Raw genomic sequence first — 22,281 nt, forward strand, 5'->3', positions numbered from 1 at the left:
AACTCTATTCATGCTACATCACAAAGTTTGAAGAAGTCACTTTTGGACCCTCCGGGTGAGGAGCACTCAGAGCCACCGATCCGTCAAGGCCTTAACTTACAAAACCTCTTAATGATTTTTTGTCCGACCGACTTATCCAATTTAGTCTTACCAAGATCAGTAAGTTGATCTAGGTATTTATCTCGGTGCAACCGATTAGAACGATTCGGTCACACCGAGTTGTAGCAACTGCAAGTAGTTTTGCATCTCGGTGCCACCGAGCCGTTCCACTCAGTCACACCGACTGGGTATATATTCCTCGCGTACCCGTATGGTTGAAAATCACTTCAAACCGCACGAGCTCGCGCTCCAGCACTGCCGCCCTTTGGTCTCCGGATCGTCGCCGTTGTTGCCAGTGACCCTCCGCCGCTGGTTTCCACCGTCGTCAACGGAATCCTCACCGCCTTTGCCACCGTAGCAAATACATCTCCAAGTTAGGGTACGGATTTGACCCTTTGTGCTTGCCATTGCTCCAATTCTTGCACAAAGTATAATTCCTTTGTTCTTCCCATGTATGAGATCAATATATCTACCAAACAAATTCCTTAGAATAGATTTGATGCAAAAACTTAGGGTTAGGTTTCCACCAATCCCATCTCGGACCGACCGATCTGAAAGTTTCGGTTACACCGATTAGCATTAGCCATTTCAAAAATACAACTCGGTATGACCGAAGTGTTCTGATCGGTGAGACCGAAATCACTTTATCTGTGAAACCCTAGCATCTTAGAGTCACCGAACTGTGTCTCGGTCTGACCCAAACCACATGTTTAGACTCTGTTAGTGCTTTGGTGTCACCGAGTTTGTCAAATCGGTCGCTCCGAAATGCTTTCTGCAAAAAACTAAAGTTAAGTTTTTGTCTCAATATTTTGCAAAACAAGTTGTACTTTGTGATGCTCATCTACTCTATCCACTCCGTACTATTCACAAGGTCAGTTGCAGCTATGTTAGAGCGCAGTGATAGTCAGAACAGGTTTGAAGAGCAGCTCAACCTCAGTGAGGGCACTAGTCCCTCTAGCAGCTATGATGATGGAAGCAGAAGCACTCCAAGCAATTTGATTAAGGCAACTACTATGCAAAGGAAGAAAATCACATCTGAATCTGAGGAAGAAGATTCTGTTGTTGCAGAGGAAGTGACCTCCAATAAGAAAGTAATGAGGAAAGAATATGGTGTTGCTGCCACCACAAAACTAGGTCTTAAGCAAAAAGCTCCTGCAAAGAGAGCTCCAATGTCCAGAGTCAGACAATGCACTGTTGCTCAAGAGCAAGCACAACCATCAAGTGGTGTTGGAAAGGAAAGGAAAGAGATGAAAAGAGGAAGATAGTACAAACTTGTAGATCCAATGGCTGAGTTTGAAAAGCATTCTTCTGATGAACAAGATGAGGATCACAACTCCATGGCTAACATGTACAAGCCAATTCATGATGAAGCCTTGGAGACTCACAAGTTTGGTTCCATATACTATCTGCTTGCTGGTTTGACCACCATAAATACTATCTCGAGGCACACTCTATTGCCCGAGTCAAGAGATCATAGGATGATTCGTGGTCACTCCATCAATTTGCTTCACTTGTTTGATGTTCCATAGAAATTCAAAGTCATGAGCTTGATAGTAGAGACTTTGAAGAGAATAGCTGCAGACCAGAAGAGGTCTTGTGGATATGCCCCTCACATTCAGACTTTGATCAACGCCAAGATGGGAACTGGGACATATCTACTTGACAGAGAGCATGTTCCCCCGAGGCCAGACTGTGAGGACAATGAGGTTGTCATGGATGCTTCTGCCATGTTACATTCTTGTCCGTCTGCCATGCTACTATAGGACCACTAGCATCCTATACTAATCATTTAGGATTGCAGGTATTCCATCATTGGCCCTACATTCTTGTCCGTCTACCATGCTACTATCTGGCTGTGATCACGTCGGGTGTTGATCACGGGTATATACATACATACACATTATACGTGATACATGTTGTGAATAAAGTCAGGTCAGCTCGTAGAGTGCCCGCGAGTGATTCATGAACTGGGGGATGAAAGGTCTTGTTTCCCGACGGCCCTCCGAGTGAATCTTTGTGGCGGAGCAATAGGGTGGGTTGTGACCACCCAGGAGAGAGGTGGGCCTGGTCCCTGGTTGTTGTCCACGGTTGTTTATTAACAACACACTTAAGCAGATTTGGATATTTGATCTGAGTTGGGTCATTGGCCTTATACGCACTAACTGCCACGTGGGACAAGATATGTGTAACCGACATCGTAGTATTAGCCAAAGCTTACCCGACATCAACAACTGAGTGGTGCATGCTGGGTTGGACCGCGTAGAGCAACCACCTTGTAGTGTGGGTTGTCAGGTCTGCTCACCGGCCATGTTCGCAACGTGCAGAGTGCAACGGGCGATGGGCCCAAGACCCCTGCGCGCTTAGGATTTAGACCGACGTGTTGACCTCTCTATTGGGCCTAGGTAGGTCTACGATGTGTTGATCTTTCGAGGCTGGACATGACCCAAGAAAGTGTGCCCGACCAGAGGGATCAAGTGTGTTGGGCAATGTGATGCACCCCTGCAGGGAGGTTGATCTATTCAAATAGATGTGTCCACGGTAACATGACGACTTGGAGTTGTATTCTGACCTCATGACAACTAGAGCCAGATTCTTAATAAAACACACCCAGATAAGTGCCACAGACAACCCGGTGATCGCTCTTTCATAGGGCGACGAGGGGAGGATCGCTGGGTAGGATTATGCTATAAGATGTTACTTGATGCTATACTTGCTACTCTCTTCTATATGCTTCGAGATGGAGGCTGTCGGAAGCGTATTCTTCGATAGGACTATCTATCCCTCTTATTCTGGCATTCTGTAGTTCAATCCACAGATACTACCCATTTCATTGATACCGATGCATATGTAGTGTAGATCCTTGCTTGCGAGTACTTTGGATGAGTACTCACAGTTGCTTTGCTCCATCTTTCCCCCCTTTACATTCTTCTCGGATGTCGCAACCAGATGGTGGAGCCTAGGAGCAAGAAGCCAATGTCGACAATGACTGCTACTACCTCGAGAGTGCCTACTACTACGTGCAGGCCGCTGACGACCAGGAGTAGTTCAGGAGGATCCCAGGTAGGAGGCATGTGCCTCTTCGATCTGTATACATGTTTGTGCTAGCCATATTATGACACCTTGTTTAACTTAATGTTTGTACTCAGATATTGTTACTTCCGCTGACTTGTTTATGATCGAGCATTTGTATTCGAACCCTTGACGCTCCTGGCTTGTAATATGAAGCTTGTATGACTTAATTTGTGTTTAGAGTTGTGTTGTGATATCTTCCCATGAGTCCCTAATCTTGATCATACACGTTTGCATGTATGATTATTGTACAATTGAACCCGGGGCGTCACAAGTTGGTATCATAGCCGACTGCCTGTAGGAACCTCCTTTCCAACTCCTTGGCCGAAGTTGAGTCTAGTCATTGCAAAACTTCTATTAGCATGGTTGTGTGTCTTACTGGCCCACGTCGCCATTGGGTGGTATTAGGTGAAGGAAATATGCCCTAGAGGCAATAATAAAGTTATTATTTATTTCCTTATATCATGATAAATGTTTATTATTCATGCTTGAATTGTATTAACCGGAAACATAATACATGTGTGAATACATAGACAAACATAGTGTCACTAGTATGCCTCTACTTGACTAGCTCGTGAATCAAAGATGGTTAAGTTTCCTAGCCATAGACATGAGTTGTCATTTGATTAAGGGGATCACATCATTAGGAGAATGATGTGATTGACTTGACCCATTCCGTTAGCTTAGCACTTGATCATTTAGTATGTTGCTATTGCTTTCTTCATGACTTATACATGTTCCTATGACTATGAGATTATGCAACTCCCGTTTACCGGAGGAACACTTTGTGTGCTACCAAACATCACAACGTAACTGGGTGATTATAAAGGTGCTCTGCAAGTGTCTCCGAAGGTACTTGTTGAGTTGGCGTATTTCGAGATTAGGATTTGTCACTCTGATTATCGGAGAGGTATCTCTGGGCCCTGTCGGTAATGCACATCACTATAAGCCTTGCAAGCAATGTGACTAATGAGTTAGTTGCGGGATGATGCATTGCATAACGAGTAAAGAGACTTGCCGGTAATGAGATTGAACTAGGTATTGAGATACCGACGATCGAATCTCGGGCAAGTAACATACCGATGACAAAAGGAACAACGTATGTTGTTATGCGGTTTGACCGATAAAGATCTTCGTAGAATATGTAGGAGCCAATATAAGCATCCAAGTTCCGCTATTGGTTATTGATCGGAGATGTGCCTCGGTCATGTCTACATAGTTCTCGAACCCGTAGGGTCTGCACGCTTAAAGTTCGATGACGGTTATATTATGAGTTTATGTATTTTGATGTATCAAAGGTAGTTCGGAGTCCCGGATGAGATCGGGGACATTACGAGGAGTCTCGAAATGGTCGAAACATAAAGATCGATATATTGGACGACTATATTCGGACTTCGGAAAGGTTCCGAGTGATTCGGGTATTTTTCGGAGTACCGGAGAGTTACTGGAATTCGCCGGGGAGTATATGGGCCTTATTGGGCCATACGGGAATAGAGGAGAGAGGCCAAAAGGAAGGAGGCACGCAACCCCCCTCTGCTCCAAATTGGACAAGGGGTGCAGCCCCCTTTTCCTTCTTCCTCTCCCCCTCTTTCCTTCTCTCCTACTCCAACAAGGGAAGGAGGAGTCCTACTCCCGGTGGGAGTAGGACTCCCCCCTTGGCACGCCCTCCTCCTAGGTCGGTCACCTCCCCCCTTGCTCCTTTATATACGGGGGCAGGGGGCACCCCATAGACACAACAATTGATCTCTTGATCTCTTAGCCGTGTGTGGTGCCGCCTTCCACCATAGTCCTCCTCGATAATATTGTAGTGGTGCTTAGGCGAAGCCCTACGATGGTAGAACATCAATATCGTCACCATGCCGTCGTGCTGACGGATCTCTTCCTCGACACTCAGCTGGATCGGAGTTTGAGGGATGTCATCGAGCTGAACGTGTGCTAGAACTCGGAGGTGCCGTAGTTTTGGTGCTTGATCGGTCGGGCCGTGAAGACGTACGACTACATCAACCGCATTGTTCTAACGCTTCCGCTTTCGGTCTACGAGGGTACGTGGACAATACTCTCCCCTCTCGTTGCTATGCATCACCATGATCTTGCGTGTGCGTAGGAATTTTTTGAAATTACTACATTCCCCAACAGTGGCATCCGAGGCAGGTTTTATGCATAGATGTTATATGCACGAGTAGAACACAAGTGAGTTGTGGGCAATACAAGTCATACTTCTTACCAGCATGTCATACTTTGGTTCGACGGTATTGTAGGATGAAGCGGCCCAGACTGACATTACGCGTACGCTTACGTGAGACTGGTTCTACCGACATGCTTTGCACACAGGTGGCTGGCGGGTGTCAGTTTCTCCAACTTTAGTTGAACCGAGTGTGGCTACGCCCGGTCGTTGCGAAGGTTAAAACAGCACTAACTTGACGAACTATCGTTGTGGTTTTGGTGCGTAGGTAAGAACGGTTCTTGCTCAGCCCATAGCAGCCACGTAAAATTTGCAACAACAAAGTAGAGGACATCTAACTTGTTTTTGCAGGGCATGTTGTGATATGATATGGTCAAGATGTGATGCTATATTTTATTGTATGAGATGATCATGTTTTGTAACCGAGTTATCGGCAACTGGCAGGAGCCATATGGTTGTCGCTTTATTGTATGAAATGCAAGCGCCCTGTAATTGCTTTACTTTATCACTAAGTGGTAGCGATAGTCGTAGAAGCAATAGATGGCGTAAAGACAATGATGCTATGATGGAGATCAAGATGTCGCGCCGGTGACGATGGTGATCACGACGGGGCTTTGGAGATGGAGATCACAAGCACAAGATGATGATGGCCATATCATATCACTTATATTGATTGCATGTGATGTTTATCCTTTATGCATCTTATCTTGCTTTGATTGACGGTAGCATTTTAAGATGATCTCTCACTAATTATCAAGAAGTGTTCTCCCTGAGTATGCACCATTGCAAAAGTTCTTCATGCTGAGACACCACGTGATGATCGGCTGTGATAGGCTCTACGTTCAAATACAACAGGTGCAAAATAGTTGCACACGCGGAATACTCAGGTTAAACTTGACGAGCCTAGCATATACAGATATGGCCTCGGAACACTGAGACCGAAAGGTCAAGCGTGAATCATATAGTAGATCTGATCAACATAGTGATGTTCACCATTGAAAACTACTCCATCTCACGTGATGATCATACATGGTTTAGTTGATTTGGATCACGTGATCACTTAGATGATTAGAGGGATGTCTATCTAAGTGGGAGTTCTTAAGTAATATGATTAATTGAACTTTAATTTATCATGAACTTAGTCCTGGTAGTATTTTGCAAATTATGTTGTAGATTAATAGCTCGCGTTGTTGCTTCCCTATGTTTTATATGTGTTCCTAGAGAAAACTAAGTTGAAAGATGTTAGTAGGAATGATGCGGACTTGGTCCGTGATCTGAGGTTTATCCTCATTGCTGCACAGAAGAATTATGTCCTTGATGCACTGCTAGGTGAAAACCCTATTGCAGGAGCAGATGCAGACGTTATGAACATTTGGCTAGATCAATATGATGACTACTTGATAGTTTTGTGCACCATGCTTTATGGCTTAGAACCGGGACTACAAAAACGTTTTTGAAATGTCATGGAACATATGAGATGTTCCATGAGATGAAATGATATTTTAGACTCATGCCCGTGTCAAGAGGTATGAGACCTCTGACAAATACTTCGCCTAAAAGATGGAGGAGAATTGCTCAACTAGTGAGCAAGTGCTTAGATTGTCTGAGTACTACAATCACTTGAATCAAGTGGGAGTTAATCTTCCAGATAAGATAGTGATTGACAGAGTTCTCTAGTCACCATCACTAAGTTACTAGAACTTCGTGATGAACTATAATATGCAAGGGATGACGAAAATGATTCCCGAGCTCTTTGTGATGCTGAAATCAATGAAGGTAGAAATCAAGAAAAAGCATCACATGTTGATGATTAAACAATATCACTAGTTTCAAGAAAAGGGCAAAAGAAAAGAAAGGGAAATTCAAGTAGAATGGCAAGCAAGTTGTCACTCCCGTGAAGAAGCCCAAAGCTAGCCCAAAGCCTGAAACTGAGTGCTTCTACTGCAAAGGAAACAGTCACTGGAAGCGGAAATACCCTGGATATTTGGTGGATAAGTAGGATGGCAAAGTGAACAAGGGTATATTTGATATATAGGTTATTGATGTGTACCTTACTAGTGTTTATAGTAGCCCCTGGGTATTTGATACTTGTTCAGTTGCTAAAAATTAGTAACTCGAAACAGGAGATACAGAATAGACGGAGACTAGTTGATGGTGAAGTGACGATGTATGTTGGAAGTGGTTCCAAGATTGATATGATCATCATCGCACACTCCCTATACTTTCGGGATTAGTGTTAAACCTAAATAAATGTTATTTGGCGTTTGCGTTGAGCATGAATATGATTTGATCATGTTTAGTGCAATACAGTTATTCATTTAAAGTCAGAGAATAATTGTTATTCTGTTTAGATGAATAAAGCCTTCGATGGTCATACACCCAATGAAAATAGTTTGTTGGATCTCGATCATAGTGATACACATATTCATAATATTGATGCCAAAAGATGCAAAGTTGATAATGATAGTGCAACTTATTTGTGGCATTGCCGTTTGGGTCATATCGGTGTAAAGCGCATGAAGAAACTCCATAAAGATGGATTTTTGGAATCACTTGGTTATGAATCATTTGATGTTTGCGAACCGTGCTTTTTGGGCAAGATGACTAAAACTCCGTTCTCAGGAACAATGGAACGAGCTACTGACTTGTTGGAAATAATACATACCGATGTATGCGGTCCAATTAGTGTTGATGCTCGTGGCGGGTATCGTTACTTTCTGACCTTCACAGATGATTTGAGCAGATATGAGTATATCTACTTAATGAAGCACAAGTCTGAAACATTTGAAAAGTTCAAAGAATTTCACAGTGAAGTGGAGAATCATCATAACAAGAAATTAAAGTTTCTATGATCTGATCGCGGAGACAAATATTTAAGTTATGAGTTTGGTCTTCAATTAAAACAATGTGGAATAATTTCACAAACTTATGCCACCTGAAACACCACATCGTAATGGTGTGTCCGAACATCATAACCGCACTTTATTGGATATGGTGCGATCTATAATGTATCTTACTGATTTACCACTATCATTTATGGGTTATGCATACAGCTGCATTCACTTTAAATAGGGCACCATCAAAATCCGTTGAGACGACGCCTTATGAACTATGGTTTGGCAAGAAACCAAAGTTGTCATATCTTAAAGTTTGGGGCTGTGATGCTTATGTGAAATAGGTTCAACCTGATAAGCTCGAATCCAAATCGAAGAAGTGTGTCTTCATAGAATTCCCAAAGGAAACTGTTGGGTACACCTTCTATCACAGATCTGAAGGCAAAATATTCGTTGCTAAGATGGATCCTTTCTAGAGAAGGAGTTTCTCTCGAAAGAAGTGAGTGGGAGGAAAGTAGAACTTGATGAGGTAAGTGTACCTACTCCCTTATTGGAAAGTAGTTCATCACAGAAATTAGTTCCTGTGATTCCTACACCAATTAGTGAGGAAGCTAATGATGATGATCATGAAACTTCAAATCAAGTTACTACAGAACCTCGTAGGTTTTCCAGAGTATAGTCTGCACCAGTGTGGTACGGTAATCCTATTCTGGAAGTCATGTTACTAGACCATAATAAACCTACGAACTATGAGGAAGCGATGGTGAGCCCAGATTCCGCGAAATGGCTGGAGGCCATGAAATCTGAGATAGGATCCATGTATGAGAACAAAGTGTGGACTTTGGTGGACTTGCCCGATGATCGGCAAGCCATAGAAATAAATGGATCTTCAAGAGGAAGACAGATGCTGATAATAGTGTTACTATCTACAAAGCTCGACTTGTTGCAAAAAGGTTTTTCGACAAGTTCAAGATGTTAAATACGATGAGATTTTCTCACTCGTATCGATGCTTAAGTCTGTCCGAATCATGTTAGTAATTGCCACATTTTATGAAATCTGGAAAATGGATGTCAAAACTGCATACCTCAATAGATTTATTAAAGAAGAGTTGTATATGATGCAACCAGAAGGTTTTATCAATCCGAAAGGTGCTAACAAAATGTGCAAGCTCCAGCGATCCATCAATGGACTGGTGCAAGCATCTCGGAGTTGGAATATACGCTTTGATGAGTTGATCAAAGCATATGGTTTTATACAGACTTTTGGAGAAGCCTGTATTTACAACAAAGAGAGTGGCAGCTCTGTAGCATTTCTGATATTATATGTGGATGACATATTGTTGATTGGAAATGATATAGAATTTCCGGATAGCATAAAAGGATAGTGAATAAAAGTTTTCAATGAAATACCTCGGTGAAGCTGCTTACATATTGGGCATCAAGATCTATAAGATAGATCATGGCGCTTGATAAGATTTTTCAATGAGTATATACCTTGGAAAGTTTTGAAATAGTTCAAAATGGAACAGTCAAAGAAGGAGTTCTTACCTGTGTTGCAAGGTGTGAAGTTGAGTAAGACTCAAAACCCGACCATGGCAGAAAATAGAAAGAGAATGAAAAGTCATTCCCTATGACTCAGTCATAGGTTCTATAAAGTATACTATGCTGTGTACCAGACCTATTGTATACCTTGCTCTGAGTTTGGCAAGGGAGTACAATTTTGATCTAGGAGTAGATCACTGGACAACAGTCAAGAATATCCTTAGTGAGGACTAAGGAAATATTTCTCGATTATGGAGGTGATAAAAGAGGTTCGTCGTAAAAGGTTACGTCGATGCAAGTTTTAACGTTGATCTAGATGACTCTAAGTCTCAATCTAGATACATATTGGAAGTGGGAGAAATTAGCTAAAGTAGCTCTGTGCAGAGCATTGTAGACATAGAATATTTGCAAAATACACACGGCTCTGAATGTGACAGACCCATTGACTAAACTTCTCTCACGAGCAAAACATGATCACACCATTAGTACTCTTTGGGTGTTAATCATATACCGATGTGTTGGGGATATAACTATTAGGTATAACCCGCCAGGAGGGTCCGGGTTATACCTATAAGCATTCTTGAAGCCCAAAAGTCAAGGTTGAAGATGGCGGCTTAGTAAGGGCCCAAGGCCCAGAGGTGACTTAAAGCCCGTAGTGATAAACCGCCTATTTCATGTGACTTGTACTGTAAGGCAAGAAGTATTAAGAGACCGAGCCAGATACTGTTTATAAGCCGACCGAGACTCTGTAGAGCCGCTGGGCATCGACCTCAGTATATAAAGGGACGACCCGACGGCAGTTCAGGGCAAGTAACAACAACTCAAGAGCTAGGTCAAGCGATTGGCTCCCTGGTGATCGAGACATAAGTAATCCCAATCACAACTAGACGTAGGCTTTGACCTTCATCGTAAGGGGCCGAACTAGTATAAAACTCTCGTGTCTATTGTCCCGATTAACCCCTTCAAGCTTCCTAGTTGCGATGGCTCCACGACTAAGTCCTTCCACTAGGACATCTAACGTGACAATTCCATGACAGTTGGCGCCCACCATGGGGCCAGCGCACAGTGGATTTGAGTTCTTGAAGGGCAGCTTCGAAGGGATCAAGGGATACACCATGGGCCGAATGACCAAGAGTCGTCACGACAAGCTCTACATCAACAACGCAGGCTGGGGCCCCAACACCGGCTCGATTGAGTACGGGTACCGGGTCCCCTTTGGCGGAATCCACGTCTTCATCGGCAAGATCGGCGAGCCGGGCCCTGAGCCGGACATCTGCACCGACCTCATCGAAACGACTCAGCGTGCGAGACCTGCCCGGGCTCCGCAGACGGTGAAACGTGCCTTCGTGGGATGCATCCATGGAGGACTCTCTGAAGGATCTATCTCTGGTGGTGAGACGGCCATCTTCTCTGATGGTGAGTCGTCCACAGGTGAGACGGATTCGTTGTATCAACTGCAGGATGGCGGGCTTGAGGGTTGTTCTGATGGCAGCAGTATTCCAGATTGTCTCGAGCCGCCGAGCAGGGTCGGGATCTTCATGGCCGGCACACAACCCATCCAAGACTCCACAACTGCCACAGCCGTAACTTCCCGGTCAGCAGCAGCCAGGGCGGGAGGCCCTGTGCGTTCACCGACCCAGGTGTTAATGGATCTGATAGACAAGCTGACCACCCTGTTAACCGCTGTAGTCAACCCGGCGAATCAAGCCCGTCATGATGCAGAGGTGGCACAGTTGAAATTGGATATGGCGCAAGCTAAGGAAGACCTGGCAGCAGAAGATGTCAGGAGAGCCGCAGAGCAGGCGACTCTGGATGTTCAGGCTCAGCAGATCCAGGCACACGCTTTCTGGCTCACGCAAGACCAGAACGCGGCTAATGAGGTCATGAGGAGAAGGCATCAGAAGACTCAGTCTCGACTTCCCCCGGTTTATGATCCTCGGAATCTTTTTAACACGCCAGTAGCAGGGCCTAGTAACCCGTCGTGGCTTTCCCCACAGACAGGCAACCCACCGTGGCTCCCTCCGCGCACGGGAACGGACCATGTTGCGACACCCGGGGGCGGCGCACCGTTTTAACCACCAGTGATGGGACCTCCCTGCATGAACATGGCGCCACCTCAGTACATACCGACACCCCCGGGTCACTACTCTAACCCATTGGAGAACATGATAGCGGCAGCGACACGATTGGCGGCTCTCCCAATTGATGGCGACTCTCTGGCAGCGGTTGAAACCCGCCGGGTCAGGGGACTTCTTCAGACGGCCTTAGCACAGCAGGAGGCGTACTCATACAGCCGAGCCATGATCCACTCGACCCCTCGTCCAACCCGAAGCCCGAGTTATAGCAGGCACATGGATTCAGCGGTCGTGTCAAACAATGTTAGACGCCGTGACCAGCCAGGTGGGCTTAACCCGGCGCGTCATGAGGCCGTTAACTTGGTAGATCAAGAGAGACAACGGCAAGAGGCCGAACGGGCGGCTCAACAGGAGGCTGAGTAGGTGGCTCAGTTGACGGCTTACCAGCCGTATCCGGTTTATCCGACGACTTCTATCAAGGCAGGTGTAGCCACTCGGACAGGAGGAGTCCCATGTCTAGTGCCGGCTCTATGTAACGAGCGGTTGCCCAAAGATTTTAAGGGACCTAGGAAGGTGCCGAATTACACAGCTGACTTATAGCCCGGGACATGGATTGAGAGCTACGAGATGGCTATGGAGCTGTTGGAGGTTACTGACGATGCAATGGCTAAGTACTTCACCATGATGTTGGATGGAAGCGCCCGCACCTGGTTGAAAGGCCTGCCACCTAATTCAATCAGTTCATGGGCGGAGTTAAAGGCCCGGTTCATCCAGAACTTCAAAGACATGTGCAAGCAGCGCATGTCAATCGTGGATATGACAAATTGCAAGCAAGAAGAGGGCGAGTCTACAAACCATTGGGTGCGCCGGGTTAAAGCCATAATACATTCATCTGATAAGATGGACGCTGGCTCTGCAGTCTTAATGTTGGAGAAAAATTGCCGTTTCTTGCCTTTGAAACAAAAGCTAGGGTGGCTCAAGCGTGAGTGTAATGATATGGGCATACTAATGGCGGCTCTGGTCAAGTACGCTGATTCTGATAGTACCAAGGATCCCGAGTCTGATGATGACAAGGCAGGGAAGGGAAAGAAGAACGGCAACGGCAAGGGCTCTCAGCACAACCTGGCGAATCAAGGAGGTAATAAACGTAAGGCTGACGGTAGTTTGGATTTCGTGGCTAACACCAGTGCACAGGGTAATAACGAGCGGCGCAAGGGGAGTCCACCTCCCCGATCCGGTGGGTTAGGACCCACACTTGAGCAATTGTTGAATGAGCCTTGTCCGAGACACGGTACTAAGGAGAAGCCGGCTACACATTTGTGGAAGGACTACACGATCATGAAGGCTTTCAAAAATTCCAACATGTTTGACGGTAATAATGGCCAGGGCGGCTCAGATGGTGGCGGTTTTCATGGCTCGGGCGGCGGGTCAAATCCCAATTTTCAGAATTCCCAGGGAAACCAGGGTGGGTATAACCAATAGTCTGGCCAGGGCAGTCAACAGCAGTAGCAAGGTGGATACCAGAGCAATCCAAAGCAGCTAAAAAGTGGGCAATACCATGTGTTTACAACCAGTTTATGTAAACGGGACCAGAAGCTTCATAAGGGGGCCGTGAACGCGGTTGAGCCGGCGATTCCACATTATTTGAGATGGTCTGAGCAGCCTATCATATGGAGTAGAGAGGATCACCCTCCTCGGGTTGACAATCCGGGTCACTTAGCCCTGGTGGTGGCCCCTCAAGTGGGTGGATACAAATTCACCAATGTGCTCATGGATGGAGGCAGCAGCATCAATATCCTCTATTATGAGACCTTCCGTCGCATGGGGCTAACTGATAAGAACCTTAAGCAGTCCAACACTGTTTTCCATGGAGTTGTACCTGGTAAGTCGGCGTATCCTGTCAGCAAGATCGAATTGGAGGTAGCCTTTGGGGATGAATATGACTCCAGAGCCGAGAAATTGACATTTGAAGTAGTCCAGATCAAGAGCCCGTATCGTGCTCTATTTGGGCGGCCGGCTTACACCAAGTTCATGGCACGGCCGTGTTATGTGTACTTGCAGCTCAAAATGCCGGGTCATAAGGGAACCATCACGGTGCACGGGAGCCGCAAGGTGGCCCTGAAATGTGAAGAGGGTGATGCAGCTTATGCTGAGTCGGTCTGCGCGACGGAAGAATTAAAATTCTACAAGGACAATGTTGACCCGGCGGACATGACATCCTTAAAGAAGCCAACCACAGAGCATGAGTCGGTCATGAAGTTTAAGTCGGCCGATGAGACTAAGCTTGTCGATTTTGTTCCAGGAGACTCATCCAAGCAGTTCAGTATCAGTGCTAATTTGGATCCCAAATAGGAAAGCGTGCTCATCAAGTTCATCCGTGAGAATCGGGACATTTTTGCATGGAAACCATCTGACATGTCGGGTGTACCGAGAGAACTCGCTGAGCACACTCTTAATATTGATCCGACGTTTAAGCCGGTCAAGCAGTTTCTTCGGCGGTTTAATGAGGAGAGACGGAAGGCCATTGGTGAGGAAGTAGCCCGGCTCTTGGCAGCTGGGTTCATCATCGAAGTGTTTCATCCAGAGTGGCTGGCTAACCCGGTGCTCGTTCTTAAAAAAACAACACTTGGCGTATGTGTGTGGATTACACTGACTTAAACAAAGCTTGTCCAACTGATCCTTTTGCTCTCCCTCGTATTGATCAAATCATTGATGCTACGATGGGTTGTGAGCGTTTGAGTTTTTTGGATGCTTACTCTGGTTATCATCAGATCAAGATGGCGGTTAAGGACCAGGAGAAGAACAACATTCATTACTCTGTTTCGAGCTTTCTGCGATGTTTCAATGCCTTTTGGGCTCAAGAGTGCCCAGGCAACTTATCAACGTTGTGTGCAGAATTGTCTTCATAATCAAACTGGGCGCAATATTCATGCTTATGTGGATGACATAGTGGTTAAATCCAGAGATAAGGAGACCTTGATTGATGATCTTAAGGAAACCTTTGAAAATCTCCGGGTTTACAAGATGATGCTTAACCCGGCTGAGGGAGTCCTGGATTAGGGGGTGTCCGGATGGCCGGACTATGACCTTTGGCCGGACTCCCGGACTATGAAGATACAAGATTGAAGACTTCGTCCCGTGTCCGGATAGGACTTTCCTTGGTGTGGAAGGCAAGCTTGGCGTTATGATATGAAGATCTCCTCCCATTGTAACCGACTCTGTGTAACCCTAGCCCTCTCCAGTGTCTATATAAACCAAAGAGTTTTAGTCCATAGGACGAACAACAATCATACCATAGGCTAGCTTCTAGGGTTTAGCCTCTCTGATCTCGTGGTAGATCAACTCTTGTACTACCCATATCATCAATATTAATCAAGTAGTAGTAGGGTTTTACCTCCATCGAGAGGGCCCGAACCTGGGTAAAAACATCGTGTCCCTTGTCTCCTGTTACCATCCGCCTAGACGCACAGTTCGGGACCCCCTACCCGAGATCCGCCGGTTTTGACACCGACATTGGTGCTTTCATTGAGAGTTCCTCTGTGTCGTCACCTTTAGGCCCGATGGCTTCTTCGATCGTCAACCACGACGCGGTCCAGGGTGAGACTTTTCTCCCCGGACAGATCTTCGTATTCGGCGGCTTCGCACTGCGGGCCAATTCGCTTGGCCATCTAGAGCAGATCGAAAGCTACGCCCCTGGCCATCAGGTCAGGTTTGGAAGCTTAAACTACACGACCGACATCTGCGAGGACTTGATCTTCGACGGATTCGAGCCACGGCCGAGCGCGCCGCACTGTCTCAATGGGCATGATCTAGCTCTGCCGCCGGACAGCGCCCAGAGTGCCGCTCAGGTGCCTGCTTCGACCATTAGCTTGGAGCCGACTGCGCCAGTCGGGGACGGACGGTTGGACGCCGCCCCAGGAGGCGCAATATCTACGGTGATAGAGCCGAATACCAGCCTAGTCCTTTGCGAGTCCTGTGACTCCAAGGTGCCGGACTCCGTTCTGGACTCCGAATCTTCCGCAGCCCTTCCGATCGAACCCGATTGGGCTCGAATCATGGATTTCACCGCCGCGGACGTCTTTCAGCACTCGCCCTTTGGCGATATCCTGAATTCACTAAAGTCTCTCTCTTTGTCAGGAGAGCCCTGGCCGGACTATGGCCAGCATGGTTGGGATGCGAACGAGGAAGAAATTCGAAACCCACACACCACCCACTTTGTAGCCACTGTCGACGATCTAACCGACATGCTCGACTTCGACTCCGAAGACATCGACGGTATGGATGCCGATGAAGGAGACAACCAAGAACCAGCACCTATAGGGCACTGGAAAGCCACCTCGTCATATGACATATACATGGTGGACACCCCCAAAGCAGGGGACGTCGATGAAAAAACGGAGGACGACCCCTCCAAGAAGCAACCCAAGCGCCGACGTCAGCGGCGCCGCTCTAAATCCCGCCAAAGAAAAAACGGTGAGTCCGGCACTAGAGACAACAACACCCCGGACAGTGCCGAAGACAACCCCCTCCAGCAGGATTCAGCGCAGGAGGACGGAGGAGCCAGCCCTCATGAGAGAGCGGCAGACAGGGAGGTCGAGGACGACAATTATATGCCTCCCTCTGAAGACGAGGCAAGCCTCGACGATGATGAATTCGTCGTGCCAGAGGATCCCGTCGAACAAGAGTGTTTCAAACGCAGGCTTATGGCCACGGCAAGCAGCCTCAAGAAAAAAACAGCAGCAGCTTAGAGCTGACCAAGACTTGCTAGCCGACAGATGGACTGAAGTCCTGGCGGCCAAAGAGTATAAACTCGAACGCCCCTCCAAGAGCTACCCAAAGCGCAGGCTGCTACCCCAACTAGAGGAGGAAGCAACTAAACGTACATCACCAGCGTACGATGCGCCCAATCGGCCACCCCGTGGCCATGACAGAGAGGCCTTTCGGCCCTCAACCCAAGCCGCACCCCGGTGCCGCTCCAAGAATACCAGAGCACGGGGAAACGCAACTGACCTGCGAGACATATTGGAGGATAAGGCAAGGAAAACAAGATCGATCTACGGATCATGTGGGCGCCCCATGTCACGTGACGATAACCGTCACACCGGATATGATAAATACGGCCAGGCCGAACACAACGGACAAAGCTCATCCGAGCTACGTCGCGATATAGCCCAGTACAGGGGCGCCGCACACCCACTATGCTTCACAGACGAAGTAATGGATCATCAAATCCTCGAGGGTTTTAAACCCGTAAACATCGAATCATACGATGGCACAACAGATCCCGCGGTATGGATCGAGGATTATCTCCTTCATATCCACATGGCCCGTGGTGATGATCTACACGCCATCAAATACCTCCTGCTCAAGCTTAAAGGACCAGCTCGGCATTGGCTTAACAGCCTGCCAGCAGAGTCAATTAGTTGCTGGGAGGACCTGGAATCCGCGTTCCTTGACAACTTCCAGGGCACTTATGTGTGACCACGAGACGCCGATGACCTAAGCCACATAATCCAGCAGCCAGAGGAATCGGCCAGACAATTTTGGACACGGTTCCTAAGCAAGAAAAATGAAATAGTCAACTGTCCGGACGCCGAGGCCCTTGCAGCCTTCAGGCACAACATCCGAGACGAATGGCTTGCCCGACACCTAGGACAGGAAAAGCCGAAATCTATGGCAGCCCTCACGACACTCATGACCCGCTTTTGCATGGGAGAAGACAGCTGGCTAGCTCGTAGCAATAACATAACCAAGAGCCCTGGCAATTCGGATACCAAGGACAACAGTGGCAGGTCACGTCGCAACAAGCACAAGCGCCGCATTAACGGCGACAATACTGAGGATACGGCTGTTAATGCTGGATTCAGAGGCTCTAAACCCGGTCAGCGGAAGAAGCCATTCAAAAGAAACCATCCGGGCCCATCCAGTTTAGACTGGATACTCGATCGCTCGTGCCAGATACATGGCACCCCCGAACAACCAGCCAACCACACCAACAGGGATTGTTGGGTGTTCAAGCAGGCAGGCAAGTTAAGTGCCAAAACCAGAGACAAGGGGCTGCATAGCGACGACGAGGAGGGGCCCCGGCCGGCGAACAACAAAGGACAGAAGGGCTTCCCCCCGCAAGTGCGGACGGTGAACATGATATACGCAACCCATATCCCCTAAAGGGAGCGGAAGCGTGCTCTCAAGGACGTCTATGCGTTGGAGCCAGTCGCCCCAAAGTTCAACCCATGGTCCTCCTGCCTGATCACTTTTGATCGAAGGGACCACCCCACTAGCATCTGTCACGGCGGATTCGCCGCATTGGTCCTAGACCCAATCATTGATGGATTTCACCTCACTAGAGTCCTCATGGATGGCGGCAGCAGCCTGAACCTGCTTTATCAGGATACAGTGCGAAAAATGGGTATAGATCCCTCAAGGATTAAACCCACAAAGACAACCTTTAAAGGCGTCATTCCAGGTGTAGAAGCCAGCTGTACAGGCTCGGTTACACTCGAAGTGGTCTTCGGATCCCCGAATAATTTCCGAAGCGAAGAGTTAATCTTCGACATAGTCCCATTCCGCAGTGGCTATCACGCCCTGCTCGGACGAACCACATTCGCAAAATTCAATGTGGTGCCACACTACACATATCTCAAGCTCAAGATGTCAGGCCCTCGCGGAGTCATAACGATAAATGGAAACACTGAACGCTCTCTCCGAACGGAGGAGCACACAGCGGCCCTGGCGGCAGAAGTACAGAGTAGCCTCTCAAGGCAATTCTCCAATCCAGGTGTTAAACGTCTGGACAACGTCAAGCGCGCCTGAAGTAACCTACAACAAAGCTGGCTAGCACGTTCCGAGGAAGCATAGCAGTGCGGCCCCAACCCCAGCCCTCGCCAGATGGCGATAGCGGTACCACGCGTACATAATTACGCTTTGGAAATACCATGGGCATAAGGGGAGGGGCACAACCACGGCACGCCCAGAATGCGGCTCAACCGCACTAGGGGCTCCCTATTATGCCGTTTCCTTTTTATATATACTTTCAGGACCCAACTATCCGGAAGGCTTGTCCGGCAATACACTCGCCGAACACACGATGCAACAGCCAGGGAGAGAACAAGCCACGTCAAATGTCCAGGTGGTCTCTATAAAGAGCTAAATACCTGTTTTACTTAAAGTCTCACAGCTTGCCCCTGGAGGGGGACATGTCAAATAATCCCATCTCCTGCTTATCACACTATTTGTATCGTTCCGCTTTCATAGCAGCCCTTTTTTAATAAACAATACATAGCTCTTATCTATTATTGTATTCATCTATTTTTATACAAATATGTTCAGTCATGACATTATGCAACCGTACACTTTGGTATGGCCAATACACCAGGGGCTTAAGCACCCCATAACACGGCGTGAGAAGACCGAACACTCTCATGAGTGCGGCACCCCGAACTTATAGCACTATATGCATTGGCTCCGAATCATGTCTTGGGTCAATAGTTGGGTTTGCCCGGCTCCCATGTTTTGGTACCTTACGTTTCGCAATGTTGGCTAAGGTAGAGCTGGGAGAACTACTGCGATTGTGCCCCAGTTGAGCTGGGTTAACACCTCAGTAGAGAAAGCTAAAACTGACCGTCATGATAGTGCGAGAGACCGGTCGCTGTTCACGAGGTTTTTCGAGTCCCTAAAGACTTATGCCGCTTAGAGCGAGGAGCCAGATTTATTTGGCCTAGGCTTGGATAGCGCCCCGAACTCGGTCTTCCGAATACTAGGGGCTTCGCCGAAATTTAAAATTATAGAATTCTATGGCTAAGTGAGAGTGATAAAGCATTATAAGTCCGATGGCCTTGTTCGTTGTGCTGAGCGCCTCCCTAGATGGACCCAAGAATGGGAACAAGAGCGCTCAGGTTTATCCCGAACACCCCAGCACTCGTGGCATGGGGGTAGAAGCCGACGACTTGCATCTATCAGATTTGATAAACGGCCGCATAGAATGTAATATTTTAAATTAACAAGCGTTGCTTAGCGCATACGAACAAAGTTTTTAGCGTACAGGATAACAGATGCGAGTCTACTCAAAAATTACATCTTTGGAGCATTCACCCGCTATAAGGTGGGCACCCTTGAGGACGCCCTTATAATACATCTCGGGCTTGCGATACTCCTTGCCCGGCGGTGGCGCGTCCGTCACAAGCTTCTCGGTGTCCATCTTGCCCCAGTGCACTTTAGCACGGGCAAGGGCCCAACGGGCACCTTCAATACAGACGGAGCGCTTGATGACTTCAATCCATGGACAAGCGTCCACCAGCCGCCGCACCAGACCGAAGTAGCTCCCAGGCATGGCTTCTCTAGGCCACAGCCAAACTATGAGGACCTTCATGGCCTGCTCGGCCACCTTGTGGAGCTCGACCAGCTGCTTCAGCTGGTCGCTCAGGGGCACCGGATGTCCGGCCTCAGCATATTGAGACCAGAACACCTTTTCCGTCGAGCTCCCTTCCTCGGCTCGGTAGAACGCGGCAGCATCAGACACACTACAGGGCAGATCGGCGAACGCTCCTGGAGAGCTCCGGATTCGGGTAAGTAACAGATAATTCACTTTTATATGCTTGCTTTGCATAAAGAATGACTTACCCGCCGCTATCTTCTTTATCGCCTCGATCTCCTGGAGGGCCTTCTGGGATTCGGCCTTACCGGTTTTGGCACTCTCAAGAGACAAGGCGAGCTCGGACTCTCGAGTCTTTGAGTCACGCTCCAAACTCTCGTGTTTCTCCAATAGAGCCTGGAGCTCTTGCCGCACCTCTGCCACCCGCGCCTCCTGCTTCTCTCGCTCGGTGCGCTCCAAGGCCGCACTGTTTTCGGCCTTGGACACCGCTTCCTTCAGGGTCGCCACCTGAGTTGTGGCCCCTACAACATTCACGTTGGTCCTGTCATTATTTGCAACCAGGTATTTCTATATACATTTACATACGGTATTACATACCATCCTTGTCCTCGAGCTGCTTCTTGGCACGACCGAGCTCGTTCTCGGACCGCTCGAGGTTCTGCTTCAATGTGTCGACCTTCGTAGTCAGTGCGGCAGAGGTCAGCAGCGCAGCCTGCATTCCCATATTGACATATTTATGTTAGACTCCTGCGTATATCTTTATTTTAGATCCTCAGTCCGACTTTTCTTTCCGAACACCGCACTGAGCATCAGGGGCTACTGTCTATGCAGTAACATTTTTATATGTTTTGAATACATACATCAAAGCCTGTTAACAGGCTCGTACAGGCTTCTGTCATCCCGCTCTTGGCGGACTGAACCTTCTGAATCACCGCACTCATAACAGTGCGGTGTTCCTCGTTGATGGAGGCGCTGTTAAGCACCTTCAGCAAATTGTCCGGCGCCTCCAGTTGGACGGAGGTCGCCGGTGTCGTAGGCTTGCCCTTCTTACGAAGGCGCCGCCTGCCGGAGTCCGGAACCACTGAAGGTTCCGGAGCAGTGTCCGGCCCAAGGCCGGACTTAGACACCTCTGGGGCTTTACCCCCTTTGGGCATGGAATCCGGGAGCTCACCCTGCAGTGCCTCCAGGACCACCTCCTCCTGGTTTAGTCCCTTTTGGGAATCCACCTCGGCGTCGTCCGCAGGGAGCGGGGAGGAGGCCGTCGGAAGTGAAGCACTATTCACATCCGACGAATCCAGGGAGCTGCTCGACGAATCGCCGAGCTGAGCCTTGGGCGGACTGCATGATTGAATTCACCATCAGAAGGTACCGTATAATAAGGAGCGCCATAAGTTATTCGGGTATCCGGGTACTTACGGTTTTGCCAGGGGCTTGACCCTGGATGGCCATTCCTCCCCGCCGTCTTTGGCATCGGAGGCGTAGTTCGGCAGAAGGATCTTCCCCTTCTTGGACCCTCCGGCCTCCCAGTTGGGGCGGCCTTCCTTTTCTTTCCTCCCCCCGTTGGAGGGGGAGAGGCTTCTTCTTCTTCCTTCCCCTCGTCCTCAGAGGCGGAGGGTGCTTCGGGGTTGTCAGGCGATGAATCCGACACCACCGGGCGCCGGGAACTCTTTCAAGTCCCCGTGGCCTTCTTCTTGGCCTTCTTCTCCGGCACCACCTGGGGTGCCAGAACCAGCAGCTTTGTCAAACGAGCATCCGCTGGGTCTTCGGGTAAAGGAGCCGGACAGTTGATCTGTCCGGCCTTCTTCTACCAGTCCTGTTAAAGGGATGGGAGTTTAGATCCCGCGTAGAGTCAAACTATGGAAAACAAATACCACGTAATGGGAAAGTTAAGCTTAGCGCACTGGCTTGGCGCTTCGCGCAGAATCCGCGATCCTCGGTGATGGTAGGGTGGACCTCGGAGCTCTTGAAAAGCACCTTCCAGGCATCTTCGTCGAAGAGCCTGGACAAAGTTTGGTGCTGAGCCGGGTCAAATTCCCACAGATTAAAGGCCCGTCATTGACACGGGAGGATCCGGCGGAAAAGCATGACCTGGGCTACGGTGACGAGTTT

Source organism: Triticum dicoccoides, chromosome 4B (assembly GCF_002162155.2).
Source record: "Triticum dicoccoides isolate Atlit2015 ecotype Zavitan chromosome 4B, WEW_v2.0, whole genome shotgun sequence".
In the NCBI taxonomy this organism is placed as follows: Eukaryota; Viridiplantae; Streptophyta; class Magnoliopsida; order Poales; family Poaceae; genus Triticum; species Triticum dicoccoides.